The sequence below is a fragment of the Pelophylax lessonae genome (assembly GCF_965119305.1).
Source record: "Pelophylax lessonae genome assembly, chromosome: 1".
In the NCBI taxonomy this organism is placed as follows: Eukaryota; Metazoa; Chordata; class Amphibia; order Anura; family Ranidae; genus Pelophylax; species Pelophylax lessonae.
This window is the reverse complement of record NC_138768.1, coordinates 641,157,412-641,178,872: the sequence shown is the minus strand read 5'-3', so window position 1 is coordinate 641,178,872 and position 21,461 is coordinate 641,157,412. Positions and strand designations below refer to the sequence as shown.

The following is a 21,461-nucleotide window of genomic DNA, read 5'->3' as shown; positions in this document are numbered from 1 at the left end:
TTAGTCTGCCTGTAAAGTGGTGCATCTGTACTGTTGAACCTGCTGCAGCAAAAAATGACATATATAAAGAAAAAAAAATGACATTTAAAATGATTTTCCCCAAAAACATTCTTTATTTTGTAAACAACGTCTTGGGGAGCCAGTCTGTATGATGAGGGCACAAGTTTGTGCACTCAGAATAGGTTTAGAGATTTTTTGAATCAATTCTGGTGTCTCTAAAGCAGACTTTGGATGGAAATAACAAAGTTTTGCACCACAGTGAGCAAGCCTTATGTGAAGAAGCCAAATTATAGTACACTCGGCCCAAGTTCATGGGGAACATGACTGCCAATTTGCTGTTTATCAGTGTTCTCCCCTCTCTTTATGCTCATTTTACTCCCTTCCTCAACCTCAGAATCGAGATAAAAATCAAGTAATGTTGTGCATTATCAAGTAGTAAGTGGCTGACGCTGTGTTCAAATTATTCAGCTGACTCCTCCATGCCTGAAGCTGGGGCTATGGCAGGAGTAGCTGTGGACAAGGAGGCAGAATAAGCCTCTCTAGCAGCTGCAGTGGACTGCACACTAGTCTCTGCTTGGGTAGTTGAGGACAAGGAGGGTGAGGATAGTTTAGTAAGCCAGTCCTCCACCTCCTCTGGTATATTAGCAAGGGGCAATATCACTAAACAAATGGAAATGGTGCCCTGCCTGAGGATGGACCATGTCATCCTTTGCCTGTGAACACAGACGCTGCCTCACAGTGCCATGGGAATATCTGCCTCTCCTTGTTGGTCTCCAAGACATGATAGGGGGCTTATTATCAAAATGTAAGACAAGAAAATCTGTACTTGGATGCACTTTAATCAATGGAAAGTGGTGTTTGGTGCAACTTAACTTGAGGACTCACTACACAGACACACTCCACTGACACACTAGAATATACTACAATAAAACAACAGTAACGCACTTCAATATACTGCAGTAAAAGTGCACTAATGCACTTCAATATATTGCAGTAAAAGTGCACAAACACACTACAATATATTGCAGTCAAAGTGCCCTGACACTCTACACTGACATTCTTCAATATACTGCAGGAAACCTGCCCTGAAAAACTAAACTGACACTAAAATAAAAAAGTAGGGTTGCACTACACTTACACTGCACTATCATTATATTCACACTAAACTGATATTCTACACTCACAATAGAATCACAATAGCAAACTATAGCACACTAACTCGCTAGTAGCAATGAACACTGTTCTATCTATCTCCACTCGAATATCACACTGCAAAAGGCTGCTCTGGGAAGGAATCTTACTGTGTGGAGTGGGTCTATGAGCAATAAGCCATGATTGGACATAGTCATCATTGCTTTTTCCAGTCATGGCTCTGAGAGTGTTCTGTGCCCTGATTGAGCAAAGCCTTCATTGCTTCAGCCAATCGGGGCTTCTGACGCACAAACAATCAAACAAACAAATGGTTGAACGCGCCAAGAATTTGGGTGTTCACCGAACGGGCAAACAGTCAATGTTGGGCCCGAACTCATGCTCAAGCTGAACCGCTCGCCCAACACTAGTTACATTAGTACACTAGTTACACCAGCAACAACACTTAGCCCTAATTAGTTTTGTTATCCATTTTCCTCAATGCAAATTCTTATTGTTATTTCTCATTCATATTCAAACTGTTTTTGTTATTTTGTTTATGTTTTTAGCATTACATTAAATAGTGCAAAGATAAAAGATGCCATTATTTTATTTGTATGTAAATTCCCCATTGTTTGTACAAGAAATGTGTCATTATAAATGGGACATATTGTATGCTGACATATTGACGTATGTTCAGACTAGAAAACTTTTTTTTTTTTTTTGTTTTCTTTGTTTTGTCTATTGTATATAGAGTTAAAATAAAAAAAAATTGTCGTGCAATTGACAAAAAAAGTATTTTTCTTCCTTGTTTGTCCACAAAAGCAATAAATGTATTTTATTATTACCCACGTTTGACTGCACGATCCCTCCAGAAAGATATGGCAGACACTGGAACTGTGGTACACTATTCCACTATAAAGAGATACTTGTACAAATATGGTCTTCATGGAAGAGTCATCAGAAGAAAACCTCTTCTACGTCCTCACCACAAAAATCAGTGTTTGAACTTTGCAAATGAATATAGATAAGCCTGATGCATTTTGGAAACAAGTTCTGTGGACCAATGAGGTTAAAATCGAACTTTTTGGCTGGAATGAGCAAAGGTACGTTTGGAGAAAAAGGGGCACAGGATTTAATGAAAAGAACCTCTGTCCAACTGTTAAGCATGGGGGTGGACCAATCATGCTTTGGGGTTGTATTGCAGCCAGTGGCACAGGGAACATCTCACGAGTAGAGGGAAAAATGGGTTCAATAAAATTTCAGCAAATATTGGATGGTAACTTGATGCCATCTGTAAAAAAGCTGAAGTTAAAGAGAGGATGGCTTCTACAAATGGATAATGATCCTAAACACATCTCGAAATCCACGGGGGATTACATCAAGAGGCGTAAACTGAAGGTTTTGCCATGGCCTTCACAATCTCCTGACCTCAACATAATTGAAAATCTATGGATAGACCTTAAAAGAGCAGTGCGTTACAGACAGCCCAGAAATCTCAAAGAACTGGAAGACTTTTGTACGGAAGAATGGGCAAAGATACCTCAAACAAGAATTGAAAGACTCTTGGCTGGCTACAAAAAGCATTTACAAGCTGTGATACTTGCCAAAGGGGGCAGTACAAGATATTAACTCTGCAGGGTGCCCAAACTTTTGCAGACGCCATTTTTTGGTTTTCTGTTATTTTGAAAGTGTAAATGATGGAAATAAAAACTTTTGTTGACATATTATAAGAATGTCTAATCTGTAATTTGATGCCTTTTGGAGATTTTTCCATCTTTCCTTGGCTTATTTATGCACATTAATACAAATTTTTCCCTGGGGTGCCCAAACTTTCGATACCCACTGTATCCACAAAACTATTCCCAACCTATGGTATCAATACCTTAGAAGACTTCATAATAAATGTTAGGCCAAAAAATGTAAAGCGACTAATTACTGAGTATTACGTGCCAAGAAATATGCACTTCCCAAGCGCTCGTATATTGCATTTTTTGGGCATAAACCCTATTCCAGACCTACATCTCCCTCCTAAAATATGGCAACTTTATAACTCCCCGCAACTCAGTACAAAAGGTATCTCGCTCCTTTACAACCTCATGCAAGAGAAGCAGTCCTTTCACAAATCAACAACCCTCAAAAAATGGGAATCAGACCTAAACTCCAACTTCACGGAGAGCCAATGGAAGACAGCCTTCCAGACAATATCTAAAGCTTCCCATTGCATTTCCCACTGGGAAATGATGCTCAAACTCTATAACAGATTGCAGCACACCCCTCACAGATTGGCTAAAATATTTCCAGACACTTCTTCTCTATGCTGGCACAACTGCGGCCAAACGGCAAACAGGCCATCTTCTACATACCTTTTGGGGATGCCCTAATAGAAAAAGCTTTTGGAAACAGGCCTTCCAATTGATATCTTCTCTTACTGGATTTATAACACAGCCAAACCCTGAACTTGCATTACTCCACATTGGTATTGAACAATTCCATTCCCCGTCTTAAACAAGTTATATCCCAAGTGTTACTGGCTGCTTGCACTTTAATTCTTCTAAATTGGAAGAGTGATACATCTTTGAATATTTAAGGAGTAAAGGTATTGGTTCAATTAAAAAACTACACCTTTGAATATTTATTGGCTATTAGCTCTCTATCCTGTTTATCCTTTGATAACTATTGGAAAATTTGGACTGGAAAATTTGCAAATCCATAGCAGTCTGCTACTGACTCTCTTACTACTAATCTCAAATTGATCATATGTTGCTTCTGTGCAACAATAGATATGTTATTGATGATATACATGTAGTCACAACCACCAGTATGGTCTTCTGGGAATCAAAACTATATATCTCCTTTCCTCTCTAGATGTGGTACAGTACTCTGTGGCTCCCTTCTACTCTTTTCAAAAATGTATCCCATGTAAATGTAAGCCCTTATGAAAATCTATCACAAACAGTACTACACGCCATACAGACTAGCCTATATCTTCCCATCCCACTCTTCAAAATGGTGGAGGAACTGTAATGCTACCAGTGACATATTTCATATCTGGGGTCGGGTCGGGTTATGTAAGTCGTGTTGGTAATTAAGGCAGAGACTTTCTTCCAAAAGGGAACAATGATAGGGCATTGCTATGTGAAATTACTTCACTTTAAAACTCATCTGAAAGGAGAGAAGTTCCACATGCATTAGTCTCCATGGTTAGCTCATTCAAGTATCATCAAGCTCATATAACTAGAGTAACACTCCTCTTCAATTAGTTCCATCACCAGGAATCATTTTTCACTACTGTTTAGACCAATCAGAGCCTGAGGTGAACACTTGCCTTTATCTGTAATTTTGTACTACTAAATAATTACTATGTGTCTGTGCCTGTATCTAGGCATTTTTCCCAATCCTCAATATCCTTACATTTTCTTTTAACTTCCTATATCCATATTTATCTGGCCTCAACACTATCCCCATCTGGGATAGGTGCTGAGACCCTTAGCTACCTTACAGTTTGCATTTTATAGTTTATGGTATATTCACTGTTTGTAACTAGAAAGATGTTAATACATCATTATCAGTTTGAATTTCCATATTTGGAAGGATATCCCTCCCTTTTATGTGACCCTTGTACCTTATATCTTCTTTTTTCTTTGCTCTAATAAAATGAATTTAAAACTAAAAAAAAAAAAAAAATCAGGGTCTTTTTAAAGAGCATGAAGTGTTCATTTACCCCCATGGTTATATATATATATATATATATATATATATATATATATATATATATATATTATCCTGACATGCAATCTGAAGAACTCCACGTATACTATAGTAAATTTGTACTCACCTAATGATGGTCAATTGGCATTACTGCATAAGCTCCTATATCTGGTAAAAAAATAAATAAACAGGAACATTTATTTATGTGTGGAGATTTCAACTCCATTATGTATGTGTAGTCACTGCAGCCAATAAGACCGCAATGAGATACCTTATCCAACCTTTCATGCATAAAGCAGAGCCCCATGACGTGTGGCGCTGCCTGCATCCTACTGAAAGGGACTCCACCTTTTTCTCTACAGCTTATAGATCATACTCTAGAATTAATATGAGCTTTCTGGATTTACAACTGCTGAATGAAGTATGCCAAGCAGAAATTCACACAATCTCATAGTCAGACAATGCTCCAACTTTAGGGAATACATTTCTCCTTTCTCACTGTCAATTTCAGGAAAAGTTGAAAACGTATTCACAGGAACTTTTCCAACGGAATTCTACCTCTGATTCTTATGTATTTTTTGTCTGGTGTGCTTATAAGGCATATAGTAGGGGTTTAGTAAATTAAATAATAGCTAGAGAGAGAAGGTGGAGAATTCAGGCTGTGAAAACTTTACTTCAGAAAGATTAAACAATTAGAGATCCAAATCAAATTGTCTGTTACTTCGGAGTTACTTAAATGTAGGCAAGAGCTTCACTTACTCGTACTATCTTAACAGGAAAAATGCTTGAAAAATCCAAGGCCATGATCTACTCACAGTGCAAAAAAGGGTGGTAAGCTACTAGCTCATTTACAGTATTTAGGGTCAGCCAATTAAAAACTAGATTATCATCCCTGACAGACCCTTTTACTAACTCCATGGTCTATCATCCCAAGGATGTTGCAAATGCTTTTCACAAATATTATAAATCCTTGAATAATCTACAGGATAAACCCAGACATCTATCTCATCATTTCTTGACTCTTGAAAATTCCCAGTAATATCTCCTCATTTATTGGAACATTTAAACACTCTAATCACAGATATTGAGATTAAGAAAGCAATTCAATCACTCGCTAACAATAAACCACCTGAAGTGGATGGTTTTACTGCTGACTATTATAAGGCATTTGGAGATACACTTTTACCCCATTTAAAATCAATGTACCCCAGCATCTTTCCTCCAGAAATGTTACAAGCTGTAACAACCCCTCCCCCCCATGTTTACACAAATTTACTACTACTGTTAATACTCTGTCTACATATGTGTATATACTTGTAAATGTATTTGTACTTTGCATATAAATGCTTCACATCGACTTTTTGTATTCTGAAAATATGACTAAAAAGATGATTTATAAGTTCTCCATACAGCTATTTGCACAACATAAACACCCGGCATGGAAAGCCCCTGTCCTTTTAGACAGGGGAACCAAGTGTGAGCACTTAGGATTGTGTCATCAGCATCCTCGATCCCCCTTGGGGATATGGGCTCCTCCCCCTCCGTGTCGGCGGCCGCGGCGTCCCAATGGCTGACTCAAATGCGCGAGCCGCTGGTAGGCGCATGCACAGAAGAGCCAGGGCCACGTGACGGACGTCACATGTAGGTACGTGCGGCGCATAATGCGCATTCGAGAACCGGCATAAAAGGTCGGGGAAACACTGTCTAACCTCAGTTCCCTCGCAGAGAGGGAAGAAGAAGGACTGAAGCGCTGCTGCCCATCTTGAAAAAGTAAGTTCACATACCAATTCTGGATTCTCATATGAATTACTGACAGCCTTGAAACTGCATAAAGAGATATATAGAAAACCCTCTCTCCCTGCCAACAGGACAGGAGACCCTACCCTATACAACATGTAGGTTGAGAGGTGCAAAAATATATCCAGCTAACTGCCATCTAACCTCAATTCCCCCATTAAGAGGGAAGAGGAAGGACTGAAGTGCTGCTGCTTTATCTTAAATGTAAGTTCATTGAAACTTATTGTTTTTTTACACATCTTATGTATACTGAGTCACTTTATGCAACTGCTCAAATATTCTGTGATTGCATATGTGCATCTAAATATATATAAAAAAGCCCAGACTTTGTATATATATCTCCCTGAAACAGAAGGATAGTAAAACATTTTTCCAACCCCCCCATATATATGCCTGACAGGCTGAGGGGACGAAAAGAGTATCCAGCCATCCATCCACTGTTGAGCAACCCAGGCTGCTCCATCACGCTGAACTAGCAAACACTGTAAGTTGTTTTGAAATACAATAATGCCAAGTATTGGTCTTCTAATACATACTTACTAAACCTATGTTTTGAACACTTAGACTTACATCATCATTCGATGCACACATAAGGTTCTTGCTGCTTAAAGAAGGCATCTTAGCTGTACATGGATTGAACACAAAATAAGTATGTATGCTTACAAATTTGATGTACCAACGGCTAATCCAAGGTATTTAAAAAATAATGAATGTACTACATCGTTATTATTACAGAAACGGTGACAAACAACGCATAATCCTTGATAAAGGCTTTTTTAAGCCGAAACGCGTATGATACGCACCAGTAATCATCTCTGGAAAATTCCAAGCCACAAGCATGGAAATACACAGATAAAATATTCTGTCATTGTCACAAATGACACATGTCACAAATACCTTCATCACTTTTCACGTACTCACCCTGGGTCTATAACCCAGCACAAACGAATGCATATATTCTTACAAAAATTAATTTTATGTAAATATTTCTTTCTTTCTTTAAAAATAAATATTCTTTTATTATATTTGATATTATCAATCACTTGCCATAAAAGTCCTACCCCCCTTGGCTTGAGGTACCAACAAATGTACATGAACTCTATCCGGGACGAGGGCAAACACATATTGAACTTTTACCTAGATCTAAAAACAAACCCCACAAGCTGTAACAACCACTTTGCCCAAACCAGGGAAGGGGCTGAATCACGCCAAACATTTTAGAAAGATTTCACTCTTAAATACTGATTTGAAGATCTATGCTAAAATATTAGCCAACAGACTAGCAGACATCTCCCCTTCACTTATTAAAATGGATCAGGTGGGCTTTGTAAAAGGGAGACAGGCTCCTGATGGTACAAGAAAAATGTTCAATTTCCTCAAAGCTGTAGAAAACTGTAAGATGCCCTCTGTCTTATTTAGAAGCTAAAAAGACATTCAACAGAGTTCATTGGGGATTCTTACAAGGGGTCCTATGCACATTTTGCCTGAGCCCCATCTTGATCCAGCGGTGTTGCACAAGAGACTCAGCTGTCCGGGACTCTCCCTCCTGATTGGCTGAGACACAGCAGTGGGTGCCATTGGCTCTTGCTGCTTTCAGTCAAAGTCAGTGAGCCTATGAGGAGAGAGAGGGGGCAGGGCCGAGCCGCGGCTCCATGTCTGAATGGACACACAGAGCTGCATCTCAGCTCTGGTGCCAAGCAGTGGGACACTCGGCCAGAGGCTTGAGCCAGGAGCGCTGACAAGGGACCCGAGAAGAGGAGGATCTGGCCTGCTCTGTGCAAAACCAATGCACAGAGCAGGTAACAGCATACCATGTTTGTTATTTTGAAACAAAAAAAAATGAGACTTTAGTATAACTTTAATTTCCCCCTCCACTAAAACATATGATTTCAATTATTCTAAACTACCTACCTGTATCAAATGTGAGTGAATAATTATGGCAAGCAATAATGACAATTAAAGAGAAAAAGTTGGGACTTTGAATGAGTAGTGTTAGGACTGCAAGTTACACAGGGTGCCTGTGAAGGGGCCTTGCAGCTTACACATGATTTTGCAAATGTGTGTTAACTAAACCCCTGTTTTTAACCTACATTGTTAGACAGGTTGATTCAGTTTGTTAGCAGACTGGTCGGTGAGTATGGTTTTCTTAGGGCTGGTTGTTCTCACGCACCTCATTCAAAGTCCAACTTTTTCTCTTTAATTGTCATTATTGCTTGCCAAAACTACAATCTTTTTTCTTGCTTTATCTTCTATTCAGGCTTTCATTACAGTGTGGACATCTCTAATGCAGCTTGCGCTGTCACAAAAATTCTTAGGTCGAAGGGATATACCCCTTACTGTGTATGAGTGCCACATTCCAACATTACAAATGACCCATTTGGCCCAACAAGGTTATAAATCTTTGGCAGACCTCCCCTGACAATATCTCCAGACACTAGTTATCCCCTTTTACAAATTTACCATTTTCATCAACATTATCCAACTAAAAAAATACAGCTACATTCAAAGCTGTAGAATTATCTCTCCACTAAACCCACTTTGAAGAGGTGCATCTCCTGGTTTAAATCATATACAATATACTATAGATGGTACTATGTTCGCCAAGGTACTTAACTGGGAGAGAGATCATCTGCATCTTTCCCCAGTACCTTTAACACTGAGAACCGAGTGATCAAACACCACCGATCACTCGGTTCTCACAGCTCCCTGAGCAGAGAGCTGCTGACTGTCAGTCAGCAGCTCTCTGCTCTGCCCCCTGTGCTCACTGGAGTGCTGGGCTGTGAAGGAGGCGGAAGTTACTAGCTCAGGCTCTCAACGGTTTGCTGAGAGGCTGAGCCAGGTGCCGGCCCAGGCATGTGGGTGGATCCCAACTTCATTGTTGCAATCTTGTCTGAGCCTGAAACAGCCCTGTGATGTCAGCCAACAGCGGTCTTCAGCCCATTGTCTGCTGAAAACAGGTCACAGGAGTGCAACATGAGCTTTGGCTGCATTTCTCCTTTAACTATCAAAACTATATCCAGATCAATTGCCCCTTTGGTGGCATCAGTGTGGAAAGATAGGCAACCTCTTCCATATTCTTTGGGGATGTAAAAGTGTGAGAAGCTTTTGGAATGCTGTATTTTCATTATTATTTTGAGTTATCTGAATAATTTCTAAGCCTACCCCACATATAGCATTATTAAGTATTTCTATAGACCCGTACCCTATCCAATGCAGGACCATTGTGTCACATGTCTTATTTGCATCCTGCTTCATTATCATTAATCAATAGAAAGTAATCTCAGCACCCCAAATCTCTGAAGTTATTTATCAAGTCAAAACACAATTATAGCAATAAGTAGGCTACAGCGCACATCTTCCAAAATCTTAAAACACTTAATCTCAAATGGTCAACCTTGGCCTAAATGTTTGATACTTATGGAATGAAATAGGATGATTTAGTCTTAACTATTTGGTTGTGTTGATGATGGTACCTTGTATGCCTTTAGCAGTGCTAACCTTTATTTTATTTTAGTTCTCCCTTAATTATTCATAGTTATTTTTTCCTCTGTACCTACAAGGGTTCCTATTTAAAAAAAAAAAAACAAAAAAAAAAAAACTGTATTATGCACTTTAAACTGTTGGTGATATTGCATGCTGTCATTCTTGTTGACCTTCATGACTTAATCTATTCTGTACCCAATTTGTCCCTGGTATGTTGTCAGATGCTTTTTGCACTGTTGTTTCTTTAAAGCATCAACAAAAGTTTATTGGAATATATAAAACATTTTCTTCATTCTTATCGCCATCCCTGTGATTTAGGCTAGCCATAGATGATTTAGCTTTTTTGGATTAATCAGCAGGCTGATTGAAAATAAAAAACTGAAAGCATCCCCACAATCGAGGTGGATGGGAGAATCCTCATTGCTGTGCTATTGTATTCTGACAGGGGGACTCCTCCACTATCACAATACACTGATTAGCTCTGCAGGCAATTGGCTTCAGGCACTGATCAAATGAAAACATACCAACAGTACCATTTGAGAAGATTCCATAATTAGACTGACTCATCTCAAACAGGAACGACCATAGAATTATTGAAATTTGGCCAGTCCCTGCTGAACCAGCCCCATTTTCATCCAAGACTAGAGTAAAGGCCGTACACACGATAAGAAAATTGGAGGTCATCTGACGAGCAATCTGACGATTTTTGGATTGTTACTATAGTACTTTCGAAAGCCGATTATGAATTTTCATACAACAAAAGCTGAATGTGCACGCGTGCATAAATGTGCATAAAATTTTCATAATTTGTCGACAAAACATCTGATTTTCATTTAATTAGTACAGTTTTCATCCGAAAAAAATTGTACCAGCAAGACTACGCATGCTCGGAAATAAATGAATAGATTCAAAGGAATTCAACACATTACATCACTTCTGAAGTTGAATTCTATTGTACGAGAATTTTCCTATGAAATTAACTTCTTTACTTTCAATATGAGACTAGCATGCAACAAAAAACGGACGCAAATTTGTCCGATATTCTGATCATGTGTAGGAGGCTTTAGTGTAGGGCTCTAGAAGGTAACAAGAGACATCAATGAGCTAAAATGTGTGAGATGTTTACACTGGAGGATTATAAGGTGAAAGGTAGCAAAGAGACTGAACTGTGTGAGGCATTTGTTCATGGAGATAAGCACACAGAGGCTACATAGATATACGTATATAGATGTGAAGACTCTAATGGTTTTCTTTTATTAGGATTTTTTTTTTCTTCTCTTTTCATCTGGTAATTTAGCCAGCAAGTCTGTTGTTTTTCACAGCACACACTCTCCAGCAGAATATTTCAGTTTACATAGATGAGACAAATCACTTACCACTGGCATGGCTGATGAAATGATCAGCTTTCATTTATTAATGCAACACCTTTTTCCCAAAAGGGTAAAAACAATAAAAAAAATTGCCATAATTGAATATACAGTGTGAGCTGGAGTTTGTTAATGGTTTTCAATCTGTTAAAAGCCACCACATCTAATGATTGGTAAGCTGCAATATAATCCTTTTTTTTTTTGTTTAGGGTTTAATACCATGTTACCACTTGCCTACTAGATCGATTCTGATATGTATCTCATACATGTAAAAACCTGCATTATTTTTGCTGGAAAGTTACTTAGAACCCCCCAAACATTATATACAGTATTTGTAAGCAGAGGCCCTAGAGAATAAAATTGTGGGTGTTGTTTTTTATTTGCGCAGTGGTTTTTCAAATTTACATTTTTTTGGAAAAAAATATTTTAATGAATTTTAGTGCACACAGCCAAAAATATATCATCCAATTTTCTTTTTGTTAAATATAAAAGATAATGTTATGCCAAATAAATAGATACCAAACATATCACTTTAAAACTGTGCATGCTCGTGAAATGGCAACAAATTACGATACAATAAATTATCCACAGGCGACGGTGTAAAAGCCTTTACAGATTACCAGTTAAGAACTACACAGGAGGTCTGGCACTATAATTATTGCTCTTGCTTTGATGTTTGCAGCGATACCTCACATGTGTGGTGTGATCTCCATTTACATATGTGTGAGTGACCTACATGCATATTCACATTTACAAGTGAAATCACAGAAGAGGGATGGGAACTTCTGCTTCTGCCACTCTTCCCAGGCAATGTGACCAAAATGATCACGTTATTACTGGACTCCCAGACCCATCTGGATGGGAGAGCCTGATAAAGATGGTGGCAGTGGGAAGAGGAACTCAATATTGCCGCCTGTAAAAGTGATCCAGCACCTGTATAGCTGTTCATATCACTTTTTCCTGATAAGGGATCAGTAGACCTGATTTGCTGGTTTTGGGTCAGTGACTTGGAGAATACTGAAGCCATTTGATCGACATTATTACTTTTACATGTACAAGTTTAAAAGCCTAATATTAGCAAAGCAGTTGCTCAACATAACCCAAGTGTGATGTCACACATATTGTTATCTATTATAAATACAATTATTACACTACTACTACTACTAATAACACTGACATTTTCTCTGACAAAATAGGCATTTTTAGTATTCTATAAAAAAGTGTTAGAGGCAGGTGGCAGAAGCTTATAAAACATAAAATATTACTTTTCGTGTGCTAAATAATTACATTGTTGAAAAAAATGCCACCTGTAGGCATCTATTTTTGGCACATTATCTGCCTCCCTTTTCTCCCCATTATTACATTTTGTGTAAAAATGCTTGCAGTAGCTCCTTCCATTATCACAGTTTATAACATTAGTTGCATTGTTGAATCATTCATGTTCACGTGGATAATTCTGTTTCCATTGGTGTGATCTCTGTAGGTCTTGACTTCTGAAACATTGATAGGGAAGAAAATTAGACTTTGTTAGCTACACTTTTTTATTTTCCCCAGTCAATAAGTCTCTGTGGTTTCAAAGACAAAAACCCTCATACTGTGGGACTCTGTGAAAGTCACACTTCACCACAGTCATAACACCTACATTGGCATTATTCGTGACTTTGTTAATTCATGCTCTATTTCACACAAGGCTGGGCAATGAGCCCAACACAAACAACTTAAAACTTTCTGAAAAAAACTAGCACAGCTACATAGCATTTATTGGCATATTCTGTTCTCATAAAATATCTTTACATCAAAATAACTATTTAAACCAGTGCAGACATGTGACAATTTGATAAATACACTGTAGCACATAATGGTGAAACATAAATATGTGGATACAGAAATAATGCCAACAACAATACAAAAATTATTTTGATATTGCAACTAAAACTGAAATATTATGAAATCCCATTAACAAGAAGCATTGCACAGTAATTAGGCAGTCTAGAAGCAAATTATTTATTCTAATCGGAACCTATTTATTATATTTATTTGGAAAAATAAGTGAGCTAGTACTAGACCACACATTAATCAATAAAATCAACACATTATTCAACGCTGCTAGGCGTCAAAAGCCTAAATCCATGCTACTGTTTGTTGCATAATTTAGGGCCTGATTTGCTAGAGCGGTGATTTTACACCTGCTCAATACTTCTATGGTTATGTGAAACATCCAATCATATTAGGGTAATTCTTTCTAATTTGCTGTAAACAGCATGACAGACTGATTTTCTATCACTGTGTACAGATGCTCATAATGACATGGTTTATCAGCCAATGAACAGGTATGTTACTAAATATTAGCTGGATGTTAAAAGTCTGAGATCCCAGCGCTGTCTGTGCTCTACTCAATATGTGTTATAACCAAACAATCCAAGAAAAACGCAAAATATATATAAGTGTACACATCCAATTCTATGAAATTTTGGATCATGGTGTATATCCCCAACTTTACCTGCTATGGGTATGGTTCAATTTCATATATGAAAAAAAGTTTACCAGTGCTGATAATACATCCATAAACAAAGACATCACAATAGTATGAATAAATTCATAAAGTGCTGTATATTTTCTGTGCCAAGGTATGTTGAAAAGTGCAATCTGTGCAATAACATGTAATGGCAATGGTGAAGGTGACATGCTCCCCTTCCTCTTGTGCCCTCACTGACCGACTCCCATAAAGGATATTGCTTGTAGTAAGAATCCTAGGGGTTTCTGTCAGATGGTTTCTCAGCTGTTCCTCGTATTTCCCCAGGTTGTACGTTATTGTAGGAGGAAGATTAAAAGATCATGGCATCTTACCATTTTAAATTTTAAAAGCTTTTCTTAATATAAAATGCACACTTCCAAATTTCAATACCAGGATTTTATGTCACCGGAAGTTCCGTCACCTAATGCATTTCTCTGTACCCTTGAAGCGCTATCAGAGGTTGGATTTTCCAGTGGTGTGTGGATCTTAATATTGTGATGTACACTCCCAGTACTCCCACCGCCCCTCCCACTACACCTTATCCTAACTTCCCCATGCCCACTACTACTACTGTGGATTACTCTGATGTGGGTAGTATTATTTGGGATAGTGTGAACAGGCTGTATCTTATCTTAAAGCAAAAAAGTCTGCAGTGTGGTGGTCTGTGGTGTGTTGTAATGCAGGTGTGCTCTGGAGATACACTGGGGTGCCTTTAAAAATGTACAGTATGTGTGCTGCCACGCAGCTTTAACTGTCTAGCAGTTGTTATTACATGTTATGTTATGCTATGTTATTGGTATCTTCCTTGTACCCCTGCTGTTTCTGGCTAGATGGTTTCTCCCATCCTCCATTTTCCTGCTGTAACTACCATTTTGTTTAGTTGTTATGAGGAGACTGCAGAGTGTGGAAGCTGTGTAACTTCATTGTAAATTTACCTATGGAAAAGCCTCTATGTTTATGCCTTTGCTAACTTGAAGCATAAAGAAGCATTGGAGAACACCTCTGGAGTCTTTATTCATTGAGTAAACTATCTGTTAAAGCCATCATTCAACCTGCTGCACACACTTTCAGACTGGGGGTCTACAAGAAGGTCACAGGTACAATCGATGCTGAGACAGAACAGTAAATTTACAGGAATACACAGCTTCAGAGAGTACATTTCCAAGAAGTACTTGAAGTAAATTTCCAGGTATCTCTGCAGCTTCAGAATAGTAAATTTCCAGCTTCAGAAACGTAAGTACCACACCTGTGTGTCACCAGAAGCATTACTCTGCATATGAAACCAGCCACCTACTGAATGCTTCATTACTGTTACAGCCTTCTGAGGTGATCCAATTTGAACTAGTTCCAGCACTAGCCACTATTGTAACAAAAAATACCTCAGCCCAGCCTGCTTAATAACAGAAGTCACTACTTACAGAGCTGAGCTCTGGCAGATTTCTAACAAGACACCAGAAATACAGTACTTATTATGTCTGAGAGAGATCTCACAGAATTACCTGCATTTAGTCAAGATAAAGCAGACTCCTTACTTCATTCTGCTCATCCTGTCAGAGCCCCTCATCCATCCTTGAAGGCAAGGGAGGTTTATGAAGCAAGTAAGGAAGAAACATCTAGTAACCTGACTGCATTGTGGGAAAAGACTTTAAGTTGTATAACAGCCACTAATGAAACTAGCAACAATTCTGAGCAATTGAACACTGCTCTCTCAAGGGTTAAGAAGGCATTTGAGAATTATAAAAGACTTTCTGAGAAGTACTATTCCCTATTGTCACATTCCAACATAGAGGACGCTGCATTGGAATTAAAGAACTTTACTTCTAATGACCAGCAGAGGCATAGTACATATCTTGAAGCAAAGGCACAGATAGAAGGTAGATTGGCACAGCTACATGAGACTATATCCTGTAACTCTGCTTCTTCCAGACACTCAGGAAAATCTTCTAGGTCTGCCCGCTCATATCATAAATCTTCTTCTAAGTCATTGCGATCCTGCTCTATAAGGTCAATACTGAGCGACCAAATACTCAAAGCTCGCCAAGGTTGCAGTAGCCCAGGTTCAAGCCGCCTGCTCTGAAAAAGAAGCAGCCTTCAAGGCAGAAGCTAAATGCAAGGAAGCAAGAATACAAGCAGAAACAGAGGCTCAGCTAGAAATTCTTCAGAAGAATAGAGAAAAGGAAGTAGCGTTAGCAGAGTTATCTGTCTTGGAACAAGCCCTATTGGAAGAAGAAGGAGCAGCTTGTACCAGCTTGCCTGCTTGTCAAGACCCTGTTGAAAGGACCCTACAGTTTGTCCTAACTCAGAACCACGACAATACAGTCCCACCTACAGTTGGAGATTCTTCTCATAATAATCCAGCAAGTGGATCAGAAGGCAATGTGTCGCCAAAGCAAGCTGGTCAACTAGACGCACCTACTAACAGAGACCCTCCACAAATACCGCACGTCACAAAATCAAGTGAATCAACCTACGCAGCTCATGTGCCACCACAACCCTATGTGCATAGAGATTACAAGGGCACAGCAGAAGACTACAGAATGAACTCTATACCCCCTTTGATACAGCTCTCTTTGACTTCAAATGCTCAGAGACCTTCAGATGACAGACCCTTACCTAAATTAAACCCATCTGCAACACCTTTCTCTCTACCTACCAGCCAACATCAGATACCAACCATGGCCCAAGACGGCGGACCATCAGTACCCCCTGTGGCTATAAAAACTGAAAGCACTGACATTGCAGAGTTCAGCAAGTATATGATTCGATGAGAGTTGATAACAACTGGACTGTCTGCATTTGATGACCGCCCAGAAAACTACAGGAGTTGGAGATCTACATTTAAGGCGGTAACCAAGAACTTGGACATTGATCCTCAAGCAGAACTTGACTTACTAATAAAGTGGTTGGGGCGTCAATCTTCAGAACAACTAAAGAGACTTAAATCTGTCTACATTTATAACTTTAAAGCAGGCCTTGATGCTGCCTGGGAACGTCTAGAACAAGACTATGGGAGCCCCGAAGTCATTGAATCTGCCTTATTCCAGAGACTTAACGACTTCCCTAAAATCTCTGTTAAGGACAATCATAAGCTTAGAGAGTTAGGTGACCTCCTTCATGAACTTGAAATTGCTAAGTTAGATCCTAGTTTACCAGGTCTTAGCTATTTAGACACTGCTCAGGGCGTAAATCCTATTGTAGCAAAGTTGCCTAGTCATCTTCAGGGAAAGTGGACTAGTGTAGGATCAAAGTATAAGTATGAGCATCGTGTTTCCTTCCCTCCCTTTTCTTATTTTTCAGAGTTCGTGCGGAAGGTTGCAAGATCCAAGAATGACCCAAGCTTCTTCTATCCAGATACAACCACCATTCCTTTAAGTACTTCAAGGGGTATTGCCACCAACAGTAAATTCAAGGATTTAAGGCATCCTATTGCCGTGAGGAAGACTGCAATAGCATCCAACGTCTTAGCTATAGACATTAAAGCTAGCAATCTTAATCAACAGTGTCCTATTCATAATGCGCCACACTCTCTCTCCAAATGTCGTGCATTTAAGGACAAGCCTATTGAAGAACGTAAGTCATTTCTCAAAGAGCATAATATCTGTTTTAAGTGTTGTGCATCCTCCGATCATTTAGCCAGAGACTGTAAGATCGCCATCAGATGTTCTCTCTGCAACAGTGCCAAACATGTGGACGCTCTTCATTCAGACCTGTTCAAAAGGAAACCTTCACCCGGCAGCAACCCCAAGACTACATCAGATGATGGCGGGGAGAGAACTGAGCAATATGCCGACCCCGTAACCACAAGGTGTACAGAGGTATGTGGAGAAGGGCTTCATAGCAAGTCTTGTAGCAAGATATGTCTTGTAAGAGTTTTTCCTGAAGGATGTCCACAAAATTCCATAAAAAATGTATGCCATACTCGATGATCAGAGCAATCGCTCATTGGCCAGTACAGAATTCTTTGACCTATTCAACATTCAAGGAGAGACCTGGTCCTATACCTTGCAGACATGTGCAGGAAAGGTCAATACTTCGGGAAGAAGAGCCCATGGCTTCATAGTTGCATCAGAATATGAGGACACAGAGTTTCCTCTTCCAACGCTAATCGAATGTGATCAGCTACCGAACAACAGAGAAGAAATCCCCACACCAGAGGTTGCACGTCATCACCCTCATTTGAGTCACATTGCTAACTACATTCCACCACTTAACAAGGATGTTAAGATTTTGATTCTACTAGGGAGAGACATTCCTAGAGTTCATAAAATAAGAGAGTTATGTAATGGTCCAGATGATGCTCCTCAGGCCCAGAAACTTGATCTTGGATGGGTGATAATAGGAGAAGTCTGTTTAGACCAATCTCACAAGCTCTTGGATGTAGCTTCCTACAAAACTAATGTTACCTGTCGATTGATGAAATGTCCATCGCACTATTATGTGAAGGAAAGACTTGATTTTAAGAACGAAGTTCCATATCAAGCACTCCAAAGCATTAACTGCAAGCTCACTTCTCAAAAGGACTTTGGTGATTCAGTGTACCAGACTACTTGTGATGACAACAAGATTGCCCCTTCAGTCAAAGACAAGGAGTTCATCAAGATTATGGATGAAGAGTTCTTCAAGGACAATTCCAACAGTTGGGTAGCTCCATCACCCTTCCGAGTACCAAGGCTTACTCTCCCTAACAATCGAGAACAAGCTTTAACCAGATTTGCTGCACTTAAGAAAACTCTCCGTAACAAACCTGAGATGCAAGAGCACTTTCTAGCATTCATGCAGAAGATTTTAGTGCCAGCAGTTGTCCTCACACAAACCATTTGGTTTTCAGGACCCAAGTTTTTAATGGACCAGTCTTCTACAAACTCAGAAGAAATTATCGATTTCCACCTGGAGGATCCAGATACTGATCCGGAAATCCGGCCTGAAGTTGTAGCATTGAGTTCCAACATCTGCTCAAGAAGAAATTTGGAGGATGAAGATGACTCCACAGATATGGGGGATGGAGCTGATGAATGGATGCAGGCCAAGACTCTGGTTAAGCCTCCGGACCAGCTGGAACTCAGCGACGCTGAACTTAAGGAGGAATTCACTGGTATCCTGACTGCAAACAACCCTCATGCCCCCCAGAACATTGTGAGGTACAGTTTTAAGGAACGGGCCTACAAACCCATTAACATCATGGACCAGCTGACCGTACGCTTCTCCCTGGATGGAAACATGTTAAACGAAGACTCTGATGAAGCCCGGCGACAGATGGCGAAGTTGGGAGTCATAGAAGAGACTCAGACCAACGACTCCACAGAGCCGGGAGACAAAGTTACAGATGGGAAGTCTGATGCTCAGGCTAGTGAAGAATGGACAGAAGGTGAGGAAATACCATCCAGGAACAAGAAGGAGAGAAAACTGACCAACCAGTTCAATTATAGCGAGAGAGCGTCCCAGAGTATTAACAAACCCTTGCGGGAGCGAGCTTCTCAGACGGAGACACCTCCAAGGGCCACCTTCTCCGCCACTGCAGACCAGTGGAGATTCAGCCCACCACACGCTTCACACATGGGCGGAGCATGGGAACGTATGATTGGGATGGCAAGGCGCATACTGGATTCTATGTTGCTTGATGTGAGTTCTTCATGTCTTACCCATGAAGTACTTACTACATTCCTTGCTGAGGTCGCAGCAATAATCAACTCAAGACCGCTGACAGCTGTATCCACAGACCCAGAATGTCCAACTGTTTTAACTCCAGCTGCATTATTGAGCCGGAAAATTGGACAGATCCCAGCGCCAAAGAGCATCTTTGATGAAAAGGACATATATAAACGTCAATGGAGATATGCTCAATACCTTGCAGATTGTTTCTGGGACAGATGGAGGAGGGAATACCTCACACTTCTTCAAGGACGTAAAAAGTGGCAAACCCAGAAGCCTAACTTAAAGGAAGGGGACCTGGTTCTTCTAAAAGACAAGCAAACCAATCGGAACCAGTGGCCAGTTGGAGTTATTACAAAGGCCATTGCTAGTGATGATGGAAAGGTCCGAAGTGTGAAAGTCAGGATTGTAAAGGACGGGAGCCCAAAAACCTTCCTGAGACCAGTCACTGAGACAGTCCTAATTATGCCTGCTTCCAAAAATCCTAATTCAGTGTTATGTGTAGGAGTCACTTAGACCTCTAGCATAGTTAGCTTAGAGGAGAGGGCTATATAGCATTCTACTGTATGCAATGTTAATTGTATGTTTATGGAAAATAATTGTGTAGTGGTATCTCACGATACCAGGCGGGGAGTGTGCTGCCACGCAGCTTTAACTGTCTAGCAGTTGTTATTACATGTTATGTTATGCTATGTTATTGGTATCTTCCTTGCACCCCTGCTGTTTCTGGCTAGATGGTTTCTCCCATCCTCCATTTTCCTGCTGTAACTACAATTTTGTTTAGTTGTTATGAGGAGACTGCAGAGTGTGGAAGCTGTGTAACTTCATTGTAAATTTACCTATGGAAAAGCCTCTATGTTTATGCCTTTGCTAACTTGAAGCATAAAGAAGCATTGGAGAACACCTCTGGAGTCTTTATTCATTGAGTAAACTATCTTTTAAAGCCATCATTCAACCTGCTGCACACACTTTCAGACTGGGGGTCTACAAGAAGGTCACAGGTACAATCGATGCTGAGACAGAACAGTATGCATCTGCAGATCCCTGGCTTCAGAGATCAGGACTCTTACCATGTTATTAGCTTTTTCATGGATGACATCATTTTAATGTTAACCACTGTAGAAGCTTCCCTGGCTTCGGTACAGTTGATGCTAATGTTATTCAATCATGTATGTTACTATAAGGTTAACGAATCCAAATCACATAAACTGGGCCTGAATATTCCCTCCCCCATACAACCGTGGCTTCAGCATATTTTCCCTTATCTGTGGCAACAAGAAGGGGTTAAATACCTGGGAATCACATTAACCTTGCATACCCCCCTTTTAGTGGCAGCAAACTATTCCCCCTTTTTGAACTCCCTTTGCTCTAAGTTGCAGGACCTTGCAAAGTCGGAATTATCCTGGTATGTTAGGTTGGCAGCTTTTAAAATGATGCTGCTTCCCCGACTTATTTACCTGTTGAGAACCTTGCCAATACCTGTACCAATGTCCTTCATTATAACAGACCAATCTCTACTAAATTCATATCTGTGGAGGGGCAAACAAGCTAAATGTGCATTTAGCATGCTGGTAACAACTAGGAAAGCAGGAGGTGTAGGGCATAGTGATTAGAGACTATTACCTGGCATCCTTGTTAACACAATTGAAAACTTGGTTTCCTCAGGCCCGCTGAGTACCACATTTTTACTAACAAACTCTACTACTATCTACTGGCCAGTCGTTTCTATAAGGGTAGGATCAACTAAAACAATGGATAAAGAAAGGAACCAAAAATAGAATACTGGACAAAAAGGAAGCCAGATCCTTGCA

General features: G+C 39.8%; 1 pseudogene across 1 annotated transcript in view; it reads left to right on the top strand.

Annotated features, from left to right (window-relative positions):
* The window catches only part of LOC309548899, a 111,309-nt pseudogene extending 93,405 nt beyond the window's left edge, over window positions 1–17,904 (top strand). The window contains exon 2 of the transcript in view: window positions 17,299–17,904. The product of the transcript in view is annotated as an uncharacterized misc_RNA (transcript). The remainder of the gene's footprint in view (window positions 1–17,298) is intronic.
* Window positions 17,905–21,461: the final 3,557 nt, after the last annotated feature.